The sequence below is a fragment of the Haemaphysalis longicornis genome, unplaced genomic scaffold (assembly GCF_048455015.1).
Source record: "Haemaphysalis longicornis isolate Haplotype H1 unplaced genomic scaffold, Haemaphysalis longicornis Haplotype H1 scaffold_7, whole genome shotgun sequence".
NCBI classification, from domain to species: Eukaryota; Metazoa; Arthropoda; class Arachnida; order Ixodida; family Ixodidae; genus Haemaphysalis; species Haemaphysalis longicornis.
Genome location: NW_027526422.1, coordinates 38,111,165 through 38,127,369, shown reverse-complemented (window position 1 = coordinate 38,127,369; position 16,205 = coordinate 38,111,165).

Genomic DNA, 16,205 nt, shown 5'->3' with positions numbered 1-16,205 from the left:
GACGCCGCCAAGATCCCAGCGTTCGAGAACGAGAGGCCCAAGCGTCACGGCAACGGCGCGAGGACCCTGCCGTACGCGAAGCGGCACGGCTGCGGCGCGAAGAGGATCTCCAAAACGTCAGAGAACGGGAAGCGGCGAGAAAGCGCGCGTATCGGCAGGCAGACCCCGATGCAGTGAGAGCTCGTGAGGCGTCTGCAAAACGCATCAGGCGAGCTCAGCCCCAAGGTGCCGACGCGCTTTTTAAGCGAGACTTTCTAGACGTTACGTTCGGACACAGATGTAGTGGGCGAACTTTCACTGAAGAGTCACGGTTTTACCGATGATTTCCCCTCAGGAGCTTCGCCCACTTATCATCATTCACCCCGTGGATATGCTGCGAATTTTTTGCTTTCGTTCTTTGTCGTGCCCGTGTCCTGTTTTGTCCATTGTTTTCCTGTTACCTATGCCCTGTGGCAAAATGGCGCAATAAAAAGAAAGACTAAACGCGCAAAAACTACGCAAGTCACGAGGCGCGCCGTAGTGGAGGTCTCCAAATTAATTTTTGCCACCTCGTGATATTTAACGTGTACTGATATCTCGAACGGGTAGAGCATCCGCCTCGCGTGCACAAGGACCGTAGTTCGAATCCGGTGCCGGACAATTCCAACCGGATTTTAAAAAAATCTATATTGATTGAACTGCAGAATGGGGCCTGGGGCGCGGCCTGACCCCGGAGACCATTGTCGGTAACGCACTCCCTCACCAGAGCAGGATTGGCCACGCTGGTGTAGTAACGGCCACAACCTCCCATGAATATGCCAATTAACCCACGGCTGTCAGCCTCCAGTGGCTGCGAAGTGACCACGGCGGCGGTCAGACCTATGACGCAGCACAGGGTGCTAAGAATCCCTGGACCCGGACAAGCCGCCATTGGAATCAATCTGGCAACTTTTAACACAAGAACCTTATCTAGCGAAGTGAGTCTAGAGGTGTTGTTCGAGGAATTAAAGAAAATTAAATGGTATGTCTTAGGGCTTAGTGAGGTTAGGAGGACAGGTGAAGCCTTTACGGTGCTGAAAAATGGACACGTCCCATGTTGCTGTGGTCTAGTTGACAGAAGAGAACTGGGAGTGGAACTTCTAGTCAATCAAAGCATAGCTGGCAACATAGAATACTATAGCATTAACGAAAGGGCAGCAGGTCTTGTAATTAGGCTCAATAAGAGGCACAAATTCAAGGCGGCACAGGGCTACGCGCCCACATCCAGCCCCGACAACCAGGTAACTCAACGCTTCCATGAAGATGTGGAATCGGCAATGGCCAACGTAAAAACACAGTATACCGTAGTTATGGGAGACGTCAATGCTACAGTAGGCAAGAACCAGGCTGGAGACAAAGCAGTTGCGAACTAGGGTCTGGGGTGTAGAAATAGGAGGGGAGACCTACTAGTCGATTTCGCAGAACGGTATAACCTACGCATCATGAATGCCCTTTTTCTGCAAACGGGAGAGCCGGAAGTGGAAGTGGAGGAGCCCGAAATGGAGAATAAAAATGAAATAGACTTCATATTATGGATAACCCTGGCGTCGTGCAGAATGTGGAAGTGCTCGGAAGGGAAAGGTGTAGTGACCACCGTATGGTAAGATCTCAAATTAGGCTAGGTTTGAGGGGTGACTGTAACAAGCTAGTACAAAAGAAGCCGATTAATGAGCCTACAGTAAGACGTAAAGTACAATTGAGGTTCCCGCTGCAGAACCGATATTCAGCTCTTACCGAGGAAGCACAGTTTACGACACAGGAAGCCAGCGACAACATTACACGCATTATCACGGAGTGTGCAGTAGAAGTCGGGGGCACGATGGCTAGACAGGATACTGGTAAACTTTCCCAGGACACGAAAGATCTAATTAGGAAACGGCAAACCATGACAATCTCCACCCCAGCTGACAGAATAGAACTAGCGGAGCTTTCGAAGTTAAAAAGCGTAAGACAGCTGACATACGGAAGTATAATATGGAGAGTATCGAATACGCTATGAAGAACGGAGGTAGCCTGAAAGTAGTGAAGAGGCGTATAGGCGTGGGGGAAATTAGATGTTTTCACTTAAAGACAAGCAAGGCAAATTCATCACAATTAAGGATAAAATAGTCACAGTAGCCGAGGAGTTCTATGGGGATCTGTACTGTAGCCGGTACATCCAGGATAATGCCGAACGAGAAAGTAGTTCAGAGGAGATAGACATCCCACCAGTAACGACAGAAGAAGTAAGGAAGGCTTTGAAAGAAATGAAAGTGGCAAAGCACCTGGTGAGGATCAGATAATAGACCTCTTGAAGGATGGCGGAGAAATTTTACTTGCAAAACTGGCAAACATGTATACGCCATGCCTAATGACCGCAAGTGTACCGGAATCTTGGAAGAACGCGATCATCCTAACCCATAAGAAAGGTGACATGAAGGACTTGAAAAATTACAGTCCGATCAGCTTACTGTCAGTCATCTACAAGGTATTTACCAAGGTAATCGCTAACAGAATTTCTGCCACCTTAGATTTCAGTCAACCTAAAGGACAAGCAGGGTTCAGTAAAGGCTATTCAACAAAAGACCATATCCACGCGATCAATCAGGTGATAGAGAAGTGCGCTGAGTATACTGAACCCCTATACATAGCCTTCATAGATTATGAGGAAGAATTTGACTCGGTTGAAACCTCAGCAGTCATGGAGGCATTACGGAACCAGGGCGTAGATGAGCATTATGGAAGAATACTGGAGGATACGTACAATGGGCCCACAGCTACCATCATCCTCCATAAGGAGGGAAGTAAAATACCTATAAGGAAGGGCGTCAGACAAGCAGATACCTCTCCAATGTTGTTCACAGCATGTTTGCAAGTATTCAGAACATTGGATTGGGAACAGGTGGGAGTAAGGGTTAATGTAGAATACCTCAGTAACCTCAGATTTGCTGATGACGTTGCCTTGCTAAGTAACTCGGGGGACGAATTGCAAAGCATGCTTTCCGCTCTGGAGAAACAGAGTAGAACCGTGGGCCTGAAAATTAGTGTGCAGAAAACCAAAGTAATGATCAATAACCTCGGAACAGCACAGAAGTTTGAGATAGGCGGCGAGGGAGTGGAAGTGGCAAGCGAATATACCTACTTGGGCCATGTTGTGACCCCGGATCCCAACCATGAGGTAGAGGTAATTAGAAGGATAAGAATGGGGTGGAGTGCATACGGCAAAGATTCTCAGATAATAAATGGCAGCCTATCATTGTCCCTGAAGAAGAAAGTGTATTACAGCTGCATCTTACCGGTACTCACCTACGGGGCATAAACTTGGAGGCTCACGAAGAGGGTTCAACTTAAATTGAGAACGACTCAGTGAGCAATGGAATGGAAGATGATAGGTGCAACATTAAGGAAAAAGAAGAGAGCGGAGTGGGTCAGGGAACAAACGCGTGTTAAGGACATATTAGTGGAAATTATGAAGAAGAAATGGACATGGGCAGCCATGTAATGCGAAGGCAAGATAACCGTTGGTCGTTAAGGGTAACAGAGTGGATACCTAGAGAAGTCAAGTGTTGATGGGGCCGCAGAAAGTTAGATGGGCAGACGAGATCAAGAAGTTTGCGGCGATAAATTGGTCGCAGTTAGCACAGGACCGGGATAATTGGAGATTAATGGGAGAGGCCTTTGCCCTGCAGTGGGCGTAGATAGACTGTGTACGGTGATGATGATGATGATGATGATTATGATGATGATGATGATGATGATGACGACGATGATATATCAAACACACAGGCGTTCTTGCTTTTCGCCTGCATCAGAAAAGCGTGCTCCGCGGCCAGGAATCGAACCCGCGTCCTTGGGATTCCTCGATCCGTACTTGGGGGCTCGGTTATTACATTGTTCATCAGGTTTCCTTTATTTCTGGTATTTTGCCGCCCACGAATAACCCATTTACATCGCGAAGAAGAGATCGCTGCCCGCAGGAACGTCTTCGGACACACCGTTAAACGCGGCGCTCCAGAAGCTCCTATTACTGGTGACTCCCTCTACACATGCCGGTTGCAGCATTGAGTACGATAACATTATAGTCAGCCGGTGCGCTCGTGAAAACACACTTCTAGTCTTCTAGTGACACCGCCCCACCAAGCAATAAGCGCCGTCATTACCACGACCATATTTATTTATTTATTGCAATACCCTCAAGGATGCATAGGGCGTTGCGGAGGGGGTGGGTAACAGTATTTTATAGCACACAGACCCGGAAGATGGCACTTTTACATTTGACGAGCTATGACTCGCCTGTACAAATTTAAATCCGTATCCTGCTCCGGGACCTCATGGAATTACCATTCCCGTAGTTCATATCTCCGTTCCCGACATTTCCTGCTTCCCGCGTTAAACTCGTGCTTTCTTGGCCAATTCGCTCCTCCTTGGAAACAAGCCTGCGTGACGGTTAGGTGTGGATAGAAGCACTAGATGAGGTTTCAGAGTATCGTCACTCTTTTCTGTCATTGTTGTGTGCCGCCGACAGCGGCCATTGGTGGAACCGAGTCACGTGGTATTTGTTTACCCCTGGAAGACCCATGGGCGCTGACATTTTGGTGTCTCTGTGTTGCCGCGCGTGCGCTCTTTTGATAAGTCGTGATTTTCAGAGCGCATTGCGGCTGTATGACACGTTGAGAGCGAGTTTTCAAGCCCCCAGACAGAGTGGCGATGCCGTGCTGCTTTGTACTGGGCTGTTTCAACCGGCGCGAAGGTGAAAAACGCCTGCATCGCTTTCCGCTGGGAAAGAACGACAGTGGCCTAGCGTAACCTACAACCACCTAAACACCATAGCTAAATAATGAATCTAGCGTAATATAGAGCCACTAAATAAGCTACGCTAGCGTATCCGAGACTGGCCCTACCGCGCCGGTGCGCTGTCTCTAAATCTTCCAAAAGTAAACACGGCTGTCATGGTTGCCAAGCGGCTCCCGGACCATTCCTCCCGTCAATGTCAGCCGCAGTAGTGCGCATAGAGCTGGCCACCCTGGCGTCAGGCATAAAAATGGCTGCTGCCGTGCGTCAGTGTCGTTTCTCTTAAGCGTAGCTTATTTAGTGGCTCTAGGTGCGGAGTACTTAAGGGGCCCGGGTTGTCGTATAGCTCGTCCGGCCTAGCCACCCTAGTGACGCGAAACGTAACGTATATGGCAGCCAAGAAGGGCCTTCCAGAATGTTACCGCTTCCCTTGTCCGAATTGAACCAGGGCCCCTCGCGTTACGAAGCCGATGTGTGAAACCCACAGGGCCACACAGGCACACCTTCCTCGTAGGCGAAATGTTGGGGATGATTTCGCTGCGCCATAGCCACGGAGGCTGCCGCTGCTATGCCGCAAAAAAGGTACACAATGCATAGAATAAGAAAAAATAATGAATTAACGCATTAGTTACCCCAGCCTAGTGAACCATCAATACAGTGTTTACAGACTTTCGGAGGGGCTCCGGTGCCATCTCGACTACTTTCGGCACCCAGGCAAGCCTGATACTCAAACCCGTCAAGAGACGGAATTACAGCCCGTTTGGTGGATCACTGCTCGGCACGTCGAATTTAAGTTGAGTGAATATGGTTTAATTTTTTTTTGTTAAAACTCTGGCATTCACCGACAGAGCGGTGGATTGGTTTAATGTTTCCTAAACCAATCCGGCGTCCCCTTCGCTAAGCATTATGGCTTGACTTTCAAAATAGATAGCGCGCCCAACATTTGGTGTAGCATTTCGCGGTTAAATGCAACTTTTTCAGCTGTCGAAAATGGTGGTAAAGTTGAGGACAGATTTTACGTGAAGCTATTAGCCTCTGGTTGGTAGGAAGATTTTGTGTTCTATACAAAAAAAAAACAGGCGGGACCCAACAGTTCTCACCCAATACGCCGAACGCACGATTCAGGCTAGGCAGGAACCAGCATTTCCCGCCAGAAAAGCCCAGTGCAATATTTCTTTGCAATCAGGCATAGAGCATGGAGCTCAGTATTCGGTTAACAAGACGCAAACAATCATCGAAACTGCATCATGGATGATGAGGCGCCTGTGTGCAATGTGAACCCCTACCCCCCATGTGTTAATGTTAAAGATAAGGTTGCAGCTGCTCTAGAAAAGGGCGAGCACATGCGTCAGGCTTTGGCGCCGCCACAGAAGCCGAGCTCAAACGAGAACCCCGCTGAGACGAGCAACATTTTACCCTTCCCTATCAGCATGTGTTGTGGTTTACAACAGCTTCGCTGGACATAGGTACCCTTTCGCAGGGCGCGATTGAAGCCATTTTGTTTAATCGGTGATTTTTTTTTATTTTTAACAAACGAGAAAGAATAATCAGCAAAAACGTCGGTTTTCGATGTGCCTGTGCTTCTGTACGCCGTATTGCAAAATATAGCCCAATATCAGACTTCCATTCCCAGCATTGCCACCATTTGCCCTTCTCTATCTAGATGCCGGTATAATTCTTGTGAGGACCACAGTTTTACCACTAGGCTATCTGAACATTCCACAGCTCGACGACGACTGGAATCAAATTTCCCAATGTTGTTGGTGACTCTGTCTTTTTCGAATCGAGGAAACATCATTAGACTGTACCATTGTCCGCGTACACCCTGAAGTCTTGGTATGTCACTGCGCTGCCCGGACTCGTGCGGCATGCGTGCGGGAGAATGACAAAAAATTAGCAGTGGCTTAGCTCGGCTATACCGGGATGCACGTAGCGTGAGCTAACGTTTAGCTGTTTATTCTTAGGTTTCCTTGTTGTCTAGGATTACCTAATTATCAAGCTTACTGTTGCTAAAACGATTTCTAATCCAATTTAATCCAATCCAATCCAGTCCAGTCCAGTTCAGTCCAGTCGAATCCAATTTAGTCCAGTCCAGTACACTCCAGTCACTGCTCCTCGCGCATGCGCACCATGGCTCTCCAGGAGCCCCTCGAAACGACTATCAAGCGTATCGGCGCACCGTCAGACTTGGCTACTGCGCAGCGGGGGCGCACAGTTGGGCACGCGCCGGCGCCAGTCGGTCTGCCGTGGCTATGACGTCACTCCTCTATAATGCGCAGACTGGTGAATGTGGAGACCCAATTCTCTACATACCCGTACACCAACTGGATTGAATTTCCAATCCAATCGAATACAATCGAATCCAATCCAATCGAATCCAAATCCAATCAATTCAATCTAATCCAATGCTGCCCGCTCTTCCGCAGCACGGCCCTTCAAGGTCCACGCGAAACGGCTCAACCTTGGCCAGTGCAGCTTACGCTACAAAAAAGATTGCCACCAATCATGTGGGTGGCACCACCTCGATAGAAACTATTCATTGCAGCGTCCTGTCTTGCAGGTCGGGTTCTACGCTTCTCACCGTACAGGGAATAACAAAGCGCGAGACACATCCACGACGGAGCCCTACGATGGTACGCATGATTGGGCGTAAATATGGATGTCATGACTAGCCGCACGTGTGAATTTGAGACATGTCCCGAAGCGTGCGTGCGAAGCGACATCGGCGTCCCTCCGCCCACTGTTTTCGCTCCATTGTTGCCTCCCTGTTTAGGCGCCCTCCTGCCAATTTAGCTATGTGCAAGAGAAATTCCAGCATTATAAGAAAACGATTATGAACTTGAAGTAAAAATAAATAGGGATATTACTTTGTTCACTGCATTTTATGTGTTTAGTAAAGCTAAGTGGAGACGTTTAGAACCGACATTTCCGCTCGTTCATGCTGTAGTTACCGCTGGCAACATGTCTCTACAAGGTGCCTGATTTTTCGCTGTTCATGCATGACACGGACAACGTTATCTCTATCTTCTCTGCTACTCTGGTTGTAAAGCAATGCTTTCTACCTCTGCCAGCCAACGGTTCTTTCGTGGTGCGCGCCACAAGAAACCGCCAACGCGGCTGGTGATGAGGACGGTTTTCACTCACGGAGCACAGTGTACACGGCGCGGCGAATGATTACCCAGCGTTCCCCGCGCGCAGGTGCCCGCCTCGGTGGGATGGCTTAACGGTTGTTTTGGGCCTGTTTTTGCGCAGCTTCTCGTTCACTGCGCCCTTCTTTCGCACGGCTTGATTATCTTGTTCGACAGCACCTCCTGGTAACCCGGACCCGACGGAATTAGGTAGTCGTACAGCGAAGATACGCTAAGAATCGGTTTGCAGGGTGGGAAAACAAAACAGACATCTGGCCATAGAGAAATGCTACCTTTTGTGAACTGCTTGCCAAGAATGGGACTCCGGTTTCTAAATTGGTGAATACCGATTCGGTTGTGTCTGAAGAGGTATTACAAAAGGCGAAAGGAGCAACTGGTTCTGATAAATTGCTATTATAAAAGTTCCCTCAGCTTTCTCTGAATTCTTTAACTTAATAAACTAACTAGTTGAAACCCGTATAAATTGGAATCACTAAGCTGATACGCCGAACTGTTTCGGTGTCTGCGCTTGTGTCGCGCGGTGGTGTAGCCTCGAGCTAGCACATCAGGATGGCTAGGTTCCACTGCCTCACCCTGGGAAAGACGCTCCTTTCCGTTTTCTTTCCGTTAACGCACGGCCGGGCTACAGCGGCGGCGTCCGCCACTCCAGTCCGGTTGTGGCCGATGCTGCCGCGTTAGGGACCCCGCCCCGCGAATTCCAGTTAACGGCTGGCAGAAACTCTGATTTCACTATTTGTAGAGCCACGTGTGTGAATTCAAGCGACGTCACATGTGAAATTGTTGTGGGGGTCGTTTAAAGCTTTGCTTTCGAACCATTTTCACGGCGTAGATTTGAGCCAAATTTTGTGTCACCGCCACCTTCGCCATTGCACGAGCCAGCTAACCCATCAAGACAAGCAATATCTTAGAACAATAGAGATGGCAGAAAAAAAGCGCTGGAGGGACTTCTGCTGGAAGCCCCTTTTTTCTTCGCAGGAGCGGAGAGCACGCACCGCGCTGCGCCCCTCGAACTTCTCGGAACTGCAACTGCTGCCACTAGCACTACCACTAGCGCCTTCACAGGACCTGGAATGAAGCGTTGATGGTGACCTTCGTGCTCTTATTGGCTGCGGCCGCACAAAGGTTGCTGCGATCGCACGCTTACATCAGGTGCGCCAGTCGCACGTCGTGAAGCTCGTACGAACACCTCATGACGCAAAACCCGCTCCTGTGCGACCGTTGTAACGATAAGTCGCATGCCAAGCGCGTGCTCTCGTCGTGCATGTGTCCCGCTCTTAAGGTTAGTCCGATGGCGTAGGTCGAGGTGTTCCACACTTTGCTCTGTCAAATGACGATGGCTTGATTGCGTACTAATGCTGTTTAGTTCTTTTATTATATAACTCTGAGACCTAGTGAAGACGAATAGCTTAGCCGGAATGATGCGACCTCCAGATCTTGTCGGTGCATCTTTTGCATGTCGTTCATTGCATGGAAGTGTCATGGTTGAAAATTGCACAAATACAGCTAAACCTGGATGTAAAAAACCTCTATGTAAAGAATTGCTGGACTTGACGAAGTCTTTCGATTCCCAGTTGCCACCCCAATTGAAGCTTGTTTGCGAACTCTATTTAACGAAGCCTTCGGTGAATAACCATGGTATTACGAAGTCGCTAGGATGATAAATGATTGTTTTCATCACTTTTACTGAAAAATTGACAGGAGAATAACACTCATTTAGTGAATACTAGCGCTAATGTATGAAGCCAGTAGCTACGAGCTAGAACGTCTTGAATTGCCTAAAAATCAAATTTGTCATGATGCTTATGAACGCCTCGGCTAGTCCCATGCAGTGGTCAACGTAGCAACCACTTCTGTTTTTTATTGTGTAGCGTGGTACCACAGCCAGGTAGCCGAGTAACTGCACTGCACTGTTTTGTCGCCCGCACCGCAAACTACCGTGTGTTCCTCACGTGCGAGTACGGTGACGTTTCGATACTTGTTTTGAGGTGCTTGGCCTGCCTGTCCGCTGTAGTGGCGCGTCTCCTCTGCTAACTGCGCTATCGGTTCTTCAGCGATGAGTTGTGCTGCCACAAACGAAAAATTTTGTCTTTTCAAGGCAAGCTCGCAACTTTGAATGCCGTCTACGCGGGCAAGAGAGTAATGTCGCTACCCGGTACAGTATCCAAGCTAGCACACCACTTTCAAAGGCGCACTTTCAGTATGAGGCAAAATCGATACTTGAGCTACGTTTGTGAATATGGGGCCAAGTGACCGATCCACTGTGGAGCGTCGTTTAGTGCCTGAGCTCACGCGAAAGCAGCAGGCACAACTAACGGAGTTTTTGACTGTGAAATGAATCCTTGAAGGGTGATCGCACCCTCACTGAGGTCTATCATAGGTCTATCATACTGGTTTCCGTCCTGCTTCATTTACACGAGCCTAAAGATGTGGAAAGAATAATTTTGAGTAAGCGCGAAAAAAAAAATGTTTACTTTGTAAAGAAACTTTAATCGAAAAATGCAAGTTTGGTTTATTCAAAAGATATAGCGTTGTCCCTATGACAATTATGTCGATGGTACTGACGGCTTTAAACAATTAGGCTAGATAACCAGGTAAATGAATCAAGTTGTTTCCGTACACCAGGCACTTTCTTGCCCAGCCCTTATGACGTCACAAGGGCACATTTATGTGATTGGAAGCCGCCGCCAAAAGTCATCGCTAAAACTAAGCTCGGTGAGATTTAGTGGGGCCTGGAGTATATCACCGTAGCTCTTCATTGCTAACGTGCCGTAATCACACGGATAAATCAGTTTTTTTTACACTACGTCAGCTCTGACATTGGGTAGTCAAACATCAAAATTTATCAATACTTACTCCTTTTTGGTGAAAACAACGTCTTGCGCGGTCGGAATAGCATAGAGGGAGTTACTAAAGGGTATTTCGTTCAAATAAACCAATGCCACTGTATTGTTTGCGCTCATGGTTGCTTTAACGTCCCATGCAGAGCCTATAGGCCGACGCAGCTGGGAAATAGCGCCGACGGCGACCGTACACCACCTCGGTATGGACTTGCCTTTCCCGCCCAATACAAAAAAAAAAAAGACAATCTACCTGCCATTTTATACCACTAACAATTAACAAGAAATGGCACGAAAATTCTGACAGTTGTCTGCTGATGCGTAAACGTTCTCCAGCTGCTCTTCTATGTAACAAGCCCCTATGATGCATAAACATTCTTTCCAGCCACTCTCCTCTGTAACGAGCCCCTACAGAGCCGGCTTCAACTCTATGCAGAAGTGAATTCGAGGGACGATACTTTTCCAAGAGTAATGTAAGCAGTTTTATATCACGGTATGAATGCACCGAGCATTCCTATGCATCCCCAAAAATTATAGAATCCAACAATGAGTCACGCTTAGGGCGTGGGCCGCTGTTGCACGGAGCAACAATCTGGCTCCTTACCCTGCCCATCCACATTTTTGCTCATTACACGGGCTTTTGGTCAACCAGGCAGTGGTTGTCTTCCACCTCAGATCGGCGCTCGATTTTATAAAAATAGCGAATACGGGGGAAGAACCTCGAGCAGTCCAGAATGCTGAGGGATCATGGGGAAGTACCTGGAGGGATTTCTTTTCAGTGCACTTTGAATTTTTTCACTAAACAATGCCCTAGGCTTTCCTCATAATGCTGTAGTGCTGCCTTCCCTTTTCGTATACCAGTATAGCGCAGGGAATTATTCCGTCAAAACGATCTTCTGTTGGCCCATGTGGCCATCGGAACAATGATAAAAGAAACGCTCCGACGTTGGGAACGAGCGCCTTGGATTAGGATGGGAACTAGATGGGGGATATCACACCAGAAAAAGAAGTTGGGTTGCGCATGTCTTGCCCTGAACGGATAACCGTTGGAGCAGCGTTTAACAAAATGGCTACCCATAAATGGGGCTAGAAACTGCAGAAGACCGATAGCGTGATGAACAGATGAAATAAAGAAATTAGGCGCAAATAAGTTATTCGGACCATGTTGTATAAAAGCACTTGGCCTTTCACGGGCCACGCCTTCGATAAGTTGATTATACATACATACATACATACATACATACATACATACATACATACATACATACATACATACATACATACATACATACATACATATATACATACATACATACATACATACATACATACATACATACATGCATACATACATGCATACAGCCCTGAGGAAAGCAAGTTCTCTTTGCTGAAACGTAGGCCACAATCGTGCTTTTACCTTGTTCGAAGTTTTTCTTCTCTTGTGTTCTCTACCATCTTCAAAGTTCTACTACTCCCTGCATACATACATACATACGTGCATACATACATACATACATACATACATACATACATACATACATACATACATACATACATACATACATACATACATACATACATACATACATACATACATACATACATGCATGCATACATACATACATACATACATACATACATACATGCATACATGCATACATACATACATACATACATACATACATACATACATACATACATACATACATACGTGCATGTTTGTTATGTATGTATGTATGCATGTATGTATGTATGTACGTACGCACCCAAGAGGCCTGCAAATGTCCGCCCGCTACCCCTTGACTGTCGCCACATACTGCAGACGCCCCCGCACCCCCCTCAAACCAACTTCGACTACACTCTCGGGCCTACCTCGGGGTAGTCAGAAACCCCGCCCTCAAGAAAGCGCCCGGCAATACCACACTTCGCAATCTACGAATAGGCAACCAGCAGTACCCATAGTAATTCGTACGTTGCAGCACGCGCCAACACCGTCCCAGAGGTAGTGTAAAGATTTACCCCTATATGACAACAACGATTACGTGTTAGGCGACCTAATAAAATACAATCCCCACCTCCAAGTAATCGAAGCACGTCGCATGGGCTCCACCTCTCTCTACCAAGTCTCTTTCCACGGAACCGGGTGCCGTACTGGACACGGTATTAAATTGGAACCTTGCGATGGTCACCCCTGAAACGCGAAACCCAAGCGTGCAGCCACTGCTGGACAGTCGGCCACCCCACCGACGAGCGCCCTTCGCCGACCACACTCAGCCGCCGCTCCATATGGAGCATTCACAATCCAACGCAAAAGCACAGCTGCCACCACGGATGCGTGGTGTGCAATGGCACACAGCAGAACACCCGGAATTCCGACAGCGCTACCGAACGACCGCCAGCGAGAGACTTCAAGGACCCCGCCAAACGACATTCCGCGGCTTACCGGACCTTCTTATGCCTCCCCCTCAGGACCAAGAATCACACCGCAAGTCCCTCTTCCGGCAACGGACATAACTACCACACCAATCCGGCAACTCCGCACCAGCGACCTCCCCACCGCCTCGACACATCGCCAGCCGAGACCCAAACACCCGTAGACATACCGCCCCGAACCATGTCGAAAGTAGCGCATGAGTGCAGACGCTACCCATCCATTCCCTCGTAGTCAACAACTATTGCCACTGAAAACCAATACGACACCTCACCAAGATCGCATCAACACCCAGCATTCAGTCTCCCACCAGCAACAAACACCACAAAGACCTCTACGCGTGCCCACCCCGTAAATTACCCCTTTTAACGCCATGCTCTGACTTTCACTCGCCTTCCCTTCTCCATAGGCTCAATCCTCATTACTCGCGTGGAAGACCGAGAAAATCGTTTAGATTCGCAGGCTTTCACCCTAACTTCCCCTCTCAACGCACCCCAAAACATTTCTTCCTAAATGGCCCAAATGCAACGCATCATTCCTAAACTGCAGAATTAATCTGGAAGTGGAACTACAGCGGCAACGAATCAAAGTGAGCCCTTCTGACGACCTATATTGAACAAACACACCCACCACAGAAGCGCCATCACCCTTTGAAACGCCGGCGCGAATGTGAGGTGCACGGGTAACGTTAAGGAATACCCGGACGTAGCCATACGAATACACCAAAATCTCACTGCTCAGACGATAACCCTAGACGGCCATTTCCCCCCTATTTTTGTGCAAATCATATCCGGGTCGGTTAGATAAACACCGCATTTTCAGCATATACTGGACCCCACGTCTCCAACCCCGCTTCCACGGTCTGTTCAAAGCCGCCCAAAACCACCACGGTGGCTCTGTGTCTAAGACGTTGCGCTACACCAGCTGCAGCTTTGGCATGTTGATCACTCAATCAATCAATCGATCAATCGATCGATCAATCAATTAATCAAACAACCAACCAACCAACCAACCAACCAACCAACCAACCAACCAACCAACCAACCAACCAACCAACCAATCAATCAATCGATCGATCGATCGATCGATCAATCAATCAATCAATCAATCAATCAATCGATCAATCAATCAATCAATCAATCAATCAATTAAAGCCATTATCCTCACAGCTTCACATACACTGCAACTTACACCCACTATCTTTAACGCGACTCGTCCGGTCTGGAACTACTCCCGCATGACTAAAAGGTCGACTTCTACGGGTAAACAGTCACTCCTCCAGGCTTATCTCGGAAAGCACCCCACACGTTCATACCAGCATTGGCAACAACGCACAAAGCCAAAGTGACTTCACAGTTATTAACCACCTACCAGAAACCAACTGGCACCGCCTGGACGATACACTCAACAGCCAGCATTACATCATAAACGTCCACCTCAAATTCTCGTTTTCGCGGCCGCGCAAACCAGCCAAAACCAGCCTTGTTGACTGGCCCAAATTGCGAACTCTCCCAATGAAACCAAAATGAATTCTGTGGATAATCCGCCGCTACATGAAAGTTTTTGACCCCCCTGTTTTTTGCCGCCGCATTGCGCTGTTTAACGCGCGTAAATAGTTTCGCTTTTCCTGCACTCTAAAAGCATACAAAATGTGACGCGGAGTTCCCGACCTCCACACAAAGCGCTCTTGACGGAACCTTGGGTGGACTACGCTTTATGCTATCTAGCCTTCCAAAGTGCGAGTGGGCGTTAATATTACGCTGAGTGTTACAGTACGGCTGCCTCAAATACTTTGCAACCGCACAACCGCAAATCTCTTGACGGGAGAAATCCACAAGATAAGGCTGGAGGCTGCCTCCGTCGGATCGTGTCCGAGGGGTCGGCCGGGAACGCGACTTGCGGGATGTGCAGGGGTTGGCTGGGGGGGAGAAGCCTCGGATCGAGCCTATTATCAGTTAGCAGATCTTGGAGGTAATGGACCTTTCGCGAGGGAGATAAAAGCGTTGAATTTTCCTTTCTACGTCTTGTATTACAGCGAAGCTTTGTATGCCTGACTAGCGCCGTAGACCACAACCTTAAAACGCCATGAAGGAAAGCGAACTTACACAATGTGTTTTCACAGGGGACACATGATAATGCCGATGATGAAACACGAAGCACACTAACAAAACCAAACGCTTCCTTCCCGTGATGGGAATCGAACAAGGATCCCTCGCGTTATGAAGCCGCTGTCTATCCGACTGGGCCATTCCGACATGGTAGGATCGGTTTAGATTTTGCAGTTCGGCATTGACTCAAGTTGTAAGGAGAAAGGTCCGTGTTTTGACCACCGTTTCTTTTAGGAAATGGATTTTTTATCGGCACAATCGCCATGACTCGTGCCGTCAGATGTTAAATTAACACTTTATAAGTCACTCGTTCGTCCAAAATTAGAGTACGCCTGCGCAATCTGGGATCCCGGCCAAATCACGCTCACCCAATCCATTGAAGCCATTCAGAATCGTGCGACTCGTTTCATTTTATCAAACTATAGCCGTAATGCCAGTGTCACCTCAATGAAATATGTTCTTGGCCTGCCTGACTTGTCGGCACGTCGCAAATATCGTCTTTGTTTTTTCAAAAAAAAATATTTTTCCATATCATTCACCTGAAAGAACAGCTTATGCTTCCGCCTACATATATTTCATCCCGCATAGACCATGTAAATAAAGTTGGTGTTCCTTCTTGTCGCACTTACCTTTATAATGATTATTTCATTCCAAGAACCAGCGTTGACTGGAACCATCTTCCCGCCTCCACTGCTGCCATCTCAGAACATTCCCAATTCAAGACTGCCCTACAAAACCTCATTTGTTAGTGTGTAATAATACTATGTACTCTCGGCAATGTACTACCATTGTTGGATGTCATAGTTCTGTATCCCCCCACTCCTTTCTGTAGTGCCCCTTGGCCCTGAAAGTATTGTAAATAAATAAATTAAATAAATAAACTCCGCAGCGA